The following is an 8,070-nucleotide window of genomic DNA, read 5'->3' as shown; positions in this document are numbered from 1 at the left end:
ATGTCTCTCTCCACTCATGATCCGAGAGATCTGCAATGAGTGTAAGGACTCTTGGATTCACTGGTAGCTGTTTCTTGTTTTTCTTAGTCTCCACTTTTGTGCCCTTCTCGGGCTTGATGTTGAAGAAACTCCTTAAACACAAGAATTCAAAATTAACTTCTAGATTTGTTCTAAAAGAAAGAAGAAAAAAAAATCTTTACCTCTGAATAAACTCAAGTGTGGAGCCCAGATCCACAGGATAGTGGATATTGAAGCAGTAGTAGCTTGCAAACATCATGCAGACAGCAGAGATGAAGGTGGGGATGTGGTCATTCACAATTTTTTGGTCAACACTCAACACAAATTGCTTTGCAGCATAACATGATTTTCCTGCAAGAAGACACAGTTAGAAAATAACTGCACAACAGTCAATACATACACATGTATTATTTCCTTACATAAGCGCAGGTTCCTTCAGCAAAAAAGATCACCTTACCGCATACAATGATGCATGGTGTCACAGGCAAGTTTTCCACTTGTACTTCTTTTCCCATACAAGTTTCTTCAACATAACAGAACAATTTCTCCTCTTTTTCATTAAAATAGGAGAGGATGAGGAGCACCAAATCCTTTACATCTTCTGAGCAGCCCTCCAACTGTCCTCTCAGAATTTTCAGCTTTGTTACAGCTTGCAAAACTTGTTTGCTCTTGTCTGCACAAACGCTTTTCATGAAGTCCAAAACACGTTTTCCTTTTTTTTCAACATTACTGAGGAAAGTCTCTTTTAGAAATACACCAGTAAGCTCATGAAAGTGAACTGTCATGCCAATCTCCTTAAACAAAAAAGGCCACTCTTCCATGAGGGATTGCAGATCTGTTCCACTCTTTACTGCTTTACGCTGGGAGAAGTAGGTGCACTTCATAAGAGGTTTTACTTCCTCTGTACTGAAGGTTGCCTGTTCACTGAGCACCTTCATTTTGTCTTTTTTCTCCTGTTGGCTTTCCAGTGTCTCGCTCACTGGCATAAATTTCATGTCCCAAATTATGCAGCTATATGTGTCCTAAACAGCTGCCCTTTGTTCAGCTGTGATTTCATCTGTATCAAACTCATCTGACCCCCGTCTGCGCTTCAATATCCTTGGTACTGAAGACCGCTTTACATTTTCAATTCGGGCTTGCAGCTGTTTGACCAGTGAATGATATCCTGTTCCTACCACATCACCTTCTATAACATCTTGCAGTGACCGTGGATACTTCGCTACCATTTTCTTTGCAACCTCTGTGGAGGCTTGTTTACCAGGAGAAGCACAGGCATGCATCATTTCAGAAACGACAATCTGGATCGGTTCTCTACGTAACTTTGAGCTCGGCCTTTTCCCTCTCTCCAAACACTGCATCAAGGCTTCGGGAACCTTCTCCCATGGAATCTGGAAGCAGTCAAACCAATCTGCAGTAGCAATCAGGTGTCTGGGTGAGGGTGAGGGTGTGGATGAGGAAGACAAAGAGATTGAGGAGCATGCTGAAGACACTGGAGAGGTAAATGTTGACTGACTATGGAATTCTGTTGTCTCTGCTGTAAAATAAATTAAAATTCAAATTTAAGAAAATAAATTTATTTTATCTTACGTTATACGTTAAAGTAACTTTCTGCATAATGTACTTACTGGATTGTTTCCAGGCAGCCAACAATTTTCTAGCTTGAATTGGTCTCAATACTGTGAGCAGATCAGCTTCCTGAATATACTGTAAATCCTCAGTGGTTCCCACACCTAAAGACTGTAGTGTCTTCAATACAATATTTAGAATAGAGGTTGGGAGGTCTGGTAACACAGTAATGGCACTGCTTATGTTGCTTGGTTCTATGTCATCCATTCTGAGTAAGAAAAAAAGGACAAAAAAAAAAAAAACAACTAACAAAATTGACAGTCCTAGACATTTATTATTGTGACAAAACACTGTGTTTGTCCATCCTTCATGTAAGCAGCCAATGGATAGAAATCAATCATGTCACAGATGTTCAGACACTGCATCCTTTCATTATCTTTCCTCACTGAGTAAACATGGTACTGAGGAAGGAATTCTGCTGTGTACATTGACACCAAAAGATAAACAGCATCATTTTTTATCAAAATGAGCACAAGTTCACCAAACTCCACTGAGTCAGTTTCCCCTGTAACAAGGAACTGTCCTTTCTTGTATGCTGTTCCTTTGTACAACATTTCTACTGTGACCTTTGTGTCAGTATCACTGAAGCCATATTGTCTGACTGCATCTTGAATTGCTTTGCTGTACAGTGCTGAGTAAAAAGGACAACCATCTTTAATTTGCAAGACAGCCTGTCCCATGGAGCCAGCTGAAAGATAAGCCTGCAACATCTGATGTCTGTTAGACAGAGTAAGACAGAGGTTTTTGAAATTCCTCAAATTCCTCACACATCTTTTGAAATAACTATGCTTACTTTCAAAGCGAATAGTTCACAATCTGATCAAGGGACCAAATTTCAGGGTCAGTGCTGGATAATGGCGTAAATAATGGTGCTTTGGTCGCAAGTTAGTTTCTGGGAATATTGATTTTCTGGAGTCTAAATATTCTTGAATAAAGACATCAAGATATGCAATCTGAGGGACAGAGATTTTCTGAGCACATACCATGTCAACAATGTCTTTCAGCTGCAGAGTCAGCTGCCACACATCATTTGCTGCATCTTTCACTTGGTCACCAATTATGAGAGGCAGTAGTCTTAAAAAATTCCAGTTCTGTATTGCATTTCCTGTGAGTTTAGCTGCTTGAGGGTTGACCTCACATGGCTTAGCAGGGGCATCAGAGGCACAGTATTTGAACTGTTTAATGTGCCTATTTAGAGTGGAGTATGTGAACCAGGCTTTTTTTTTTTAATGAAATACTTCAGATACAGTGCGACATCATAAGACAAAACACCTTCAAAGATGTCATGTCCTACACAAGATGGCAGACCTGGCTGACACACATTAAAGTATTTCAAAGAATTGAATACAGACTTGAATTTTACTCCTTCGACGTCTTGTGTATTTTCTGTCTGGATGTGATCAATTGGTGAGTTGTAATTTTCAATAGTCCTCATTGGGCCTGTATGACATGCAGAAAACAGATCAGATTCCCTGACAGACTGACATATTTTGATGATCTCATCATCTGATAAGGATGTTTCATTCTTTAGCTGTGAAGTAAGTTTACTTAAAGTATATGTCTGACCCAACTCGTGTATATTTTTAATCTCCTCAACAATGTTCTGTGTGGTTGAATCGGGCACTAAGAACTGCCCCTGCAGTTTTAAATAAAATAAGCAAACATTTTTAAGAAAAAGATCGTTGAAATCGTCTGATGTGTCCATATCACTTAAATCTGTACTTGCTTCTACAAATTCAGGGCCACAGTCATGTAACGTTAATTCAGTTAGAACAGATTGTGATGATGACTGATTAGCCGATGGGTCTCTGTACAAGTCACTGATTCTGCTTTCTGTAAAATCTCTGTGTTTCCGTGACATGTGGGAGGTAAAGGAAGATTTAACCTTAAAAACATCTGTGCATCCAATTACTGGACAACTCACCACACGTCCTTCCACAATATGGTCTTTCAAGTGTGCTATTAGAGATTTAGCATCTTCACACTGTCGATCACATAATGCCACTGCACATTTAATAGCGGAAATGTTAACAGCTGTCCCAACAGTAATGTTAACAGGCGCATTAACATGATGTTTTCTGTAAAAATGAGCCTTAAATGATGCATATGTACGGAAAGTCTGTTTGCAATCGACTGCAAAGCACTTAAATAAACAATGTGGTTCATTTCGGTGAAGTTTGCAGTGTAGTACATACCCCCTCAATGATTTGACCGACTTGCCACAGAAATTGCAACATAACATCGCGTCTACAAGACAGGTTCAATAACTACAACGACAGTTGCTCGAGAGTTTTACCTTTTTAGTTTAGAAAAGTGTTGTCGGGCTTGACTCGAAAAGGGATGTGGAGTCCCCAGAAGTCAAACAGTTGTGCTATCACGTATTGTTATTACATCATTTGATTGTAATAGTAACAGTTGGCGGTGGGCGAGCTAAAATGGCGCTGATTAAAAAAAATGACGTCGACGTTGTTAACGTTCGTTCAATGAGCGGTGCCATTCCCCCATTTTAAATTAGTGCGTTTGTGGTAGAAATTTCTTTAAGTTTGAGAGTTGCTAATTCTCAGAAAACAACCACAAGTGTGATGAATCATCTCAGGTTTAATCACGGGCCCGGAGAGGACGTCCTTGCAGAAGTCCTCTCCCGTTTGGGTTAAAAGACCAGTTTATATACATTTTGACAAGAAAGGGGTGGACTAATCTTGAACAGACTCCACATGTTTGTTCAGGTACTATCTTCAGTCTTCTTACCATCAAAGAAACAAATTGTTGGCAGTTATTTACAACCTTCTACCCTAAAACACTAAAACAATAAAACAGACAGAACCACATACCATGAAAGGGTCAAGCAAACATTCAACCCCCACATTGGTTTAAGTCAGTGACCATTTGCTCTGTCGTAAAATCCCACATTCCCCCCTTTTGACACAAAGTGTCAACACATTCAAGACAAGACATTAACAAAATGTTACATCATTAGTCAGGGTTTTTCTATATCTAGATCACTGTCAGTGTATGGGTTTCCCGGGGCCCAATCATTTAACTGTATTTCAGCAGTATTTGTCGATTCAGTTGGTAAGCTAACATAAAGTGAAGTGTATTCTCCTCCAAGTACTCCTCCTAACCATTTATACATCAGGGCCCGCATGCAAGTGAGTGCACATGTACAAAAACACAGGAGCATACTAAACATAATAACTACAGGGATTAAAATTTGCACAATTCCAGCACCCCAAGGACCAAACTTATCTGATAACCAATTTCTAAAACTGAAACCCGAAGATTCGGATGGCCCAAAAGCATCCCGAATCCGTTGTAATGTTGCTATAACATTTGTCATATTATCAGAATTGTCAGGAATGAGAGTGACGCAAGCATCTCCTGTCAAATTTAAAGTTAAACACAGGCCTCCAGTTTTGGCTAAAAGATAGTCTAAAGCCATTTCATGTTTTAATAATGTTAGTCTATGAGATTTGTCATTTGCTTGAAGTAAATAAAACCCTTTTATAGTCTCATTGGCAAATGCAGATATTGAATAGGTAATATTGTCAATGTGATCGGCTAATAATGTTACACCGTACCAAGGTAACAACCCAATTCCCCATTTTTCACCTAAAGAAATACGCCAATGGAAAGCTTCAAGGGTTGAGAATTTTGCTATCTCTCGCTTCTCAATGTGGTTTACACTATGCATTAAATTAACAGGAACTAAGGCTAAGTTAACAATTGTAAGATTAACAAAATAGCAACACCCTGACCATCCTGACGGTAGGAAAAGAAATGCTCTGTTCCCACAAAGCCAATAAAAATTTCCAATAGGTGGTATACCCATATATGCAGGAGCATGAAGGTAATCATTTACTAATATTGTCTGTCCATCTTTGAAAGTGATATTAACTGAACCAGAAGCTGGCTGGTGCTCAGTCCCATGTGCAGTCATGATTGTTCGACTTGTAAGACCTGCAACAGGGTTTGTACATTGTGATATTCCCATAAACTGCCCTGTGCCATTTGAACACAAACACACCGAATGTGAAATATTTGTGGGTTGCAAAGGTACTTCCACAGGGTCAGCTATAGTAGAATTCAATGGAAATGGTGCAGGCAACATGTGATCACAAAACCAATCTACACATGATAAATAAATAGATTTCTGTTCCTGTGTATGTCCATATGCATCTGCGGTTGCACCATACCACATTCTATGGGAATATTTACAGTATTGCCTGCTGTGTTCACTTACAGATGTATATTTTGTAAAAGACTGTACTAAACTAATAACAGGGTCCAAACAAGGGCAATGCTGTGTTTCTAATTTAAAAAGAGAATGCCAACTTTCAGGAGGACCCTGAATAGCTAGAATGTTAGAATACGGTCCGTAGAGGTTGTTTTTATGCCACTGAATGTAGGAATACCAACTATTAACATGAACAGCAGGTTGAGATAGCACTTCCTCTGCGTCAAACCCCCAAGGTTTCCACTCGGACTGTTCGAACAGCTGTCTTTTGCGTCTTATTAAGAGTTCTTTGTTTTCCTGTAACATGTCATCTTCTGGGAGTCTGGATGACATGTCTTTGGTTCTTCTTTTCGTGGTTTTGTCTGTTCTGAATGCAGTCTGAATTATGGCTGCAGTGGTGATCACTCCAGTGATGACAACTGCTAACAGCACCCACAGTCCGTGCATCTTCTCAGCTCCTCGTCGTCGTCTCATCGGTGGCACCCTGTGGGAAGGGTTTACAGTGGGATGCATGAATCCACGTATCCCTCTCTGCAATCCGGACAGCCGTTGGGGTCGTCAGTAGCACCTGGTATGGTCCTGTCCAACGGGGCTGGTTCCAATGCTTCCTCCTAAGGTCTTTAACCACTATCCAGTCTCCTGGCTGGATGGCATGGAGTTGTCCTACCACAGGCTCAGGAAGGGCAGCTTTTACCTTAGGGAAAATGAGCTTGAGAGTCTGGTTAAGTGCACAACAGTATTGTAACATCTCATCATCCATTCCTGTTAAAGTTAACTTATTCTGGGGAAAAGGCGCATTTGTCATTCGCATGGGTCGTCCAGTGAGTATCTCATAAGGAGAGAGCCCAGTTGTTTTATGTGGGCGGCCTCTCATAAACATTAGCGCTAAAGGTAAGACTTTTACCCATGACAATTGTGTTTCAGCCATTAATTTTGTAAGTTTGGTTTTCAGTGTCTGATTAGCTCTCTCAACTGCACCACCACTAGATGGATGGTATGCACAGTGTGTCTTCAAATTAATCTGAAGACTTACTGACAGACTCTGTATCACATTATTTACAAAATGTGACCCATTATCACTACTTAGTTTGGAAGGGAGTCCCCATCGTGGAATGATTTCTTTCAGTAATGCCTTTGCCACTGAAACAGCAGTAGCATTTCTGCATGGAAAACACTCAATCCATTTTGAAAACATATCCAATATTACTAAGCAATATTTGTAGCCATTGCATGGAGTGAGTTCAATAAAATCCATCATTAAGTGTTCAAATGGGCCTTCTGGTTTTGGATGCGCAGACATAGTTACTTCTAAACTTTTACCTATATTGTTAGTAGCACAAATCACACATTTTTTACAAAAATTTTCAGCAAACACTGAAAATCCTGGTGCATACCAAAATCTATTTACAATATCCACCATCCCCCCTTTTGACGCATGGTCAGGCCCATGAGTCAATTTTGCCAAGAAGGGAAATATGGATCTAGGGAGCACCGGGAGCCCAGATACCCGAGGGAAGTTGTGTGCACCCTTTTCTTTTCCAGACAGTTTGCTCACCCACATCAGCTCCTGTCTGTAATAAGGAGACATCATCAAGGGAAAAAACATTTTCCTGAATAGACAGGGGCATCTGTAGAATTGGGGAGACAGGTGAATTTGCTGCTGCCTTAGCTGCTCCATCCGCAGTTGCATTCCCCTGCGAGATGTGATCAGTAGCACCAGTGTGGGCCTGGCATTTACACACTGCTACTGAAGTAGGGAGCAATAAGGCATTCAGAAGATTAATAATGAGAATTCTGTGAGCAATCGGTTTACCCGTTGAGGTGAGGAAACCTCTGTTCTTCCACAAAGCATGGAAGTTGTGACAAACATTAAATGCATATTGAGAGTCAGTGTAGACTGTGATGCGTTTTCCGGTACCCAAAATGAAAGCTCTGGTTAGGGCAAACAACTCTGCAGCCTGAGCTGATAAGTGAGAGGGCAATCTAGCACTTTCAATTATATCATATTCAGTACAGACTGCATAAGCCACACATGGTGCCCCATTTGATGGGTTCCTCATTGAAGACCCATCAACAAAGAATACAGCTTCAGCATTAACCAAAGGTGTGTCAAATAAATCATCATGTGGATTAGCTGTAGCTTCTACAAGCTCTAAGCATGAATGAGGCTCTCCGTCTTCAGCTGTAGGGAG

Source organism: Mastacembelus armatus, unplaced genomic scaffold, assembly GCF_900324485.2.
Source record: "Mastacembelus armatus unplaced genomic scaffold, fMasArm1.2, whole genome shotgun sequence".
Taxonomy (NCBI): Eukaryota; Metazoa; Chordata; class Actinopteri; order Synbranchiformes; family Mastacembelidae; genus Mastacembelus; species Mastacembelus armatus.
Note: the sequence above shows the minus strand (reverse complement) of the source record.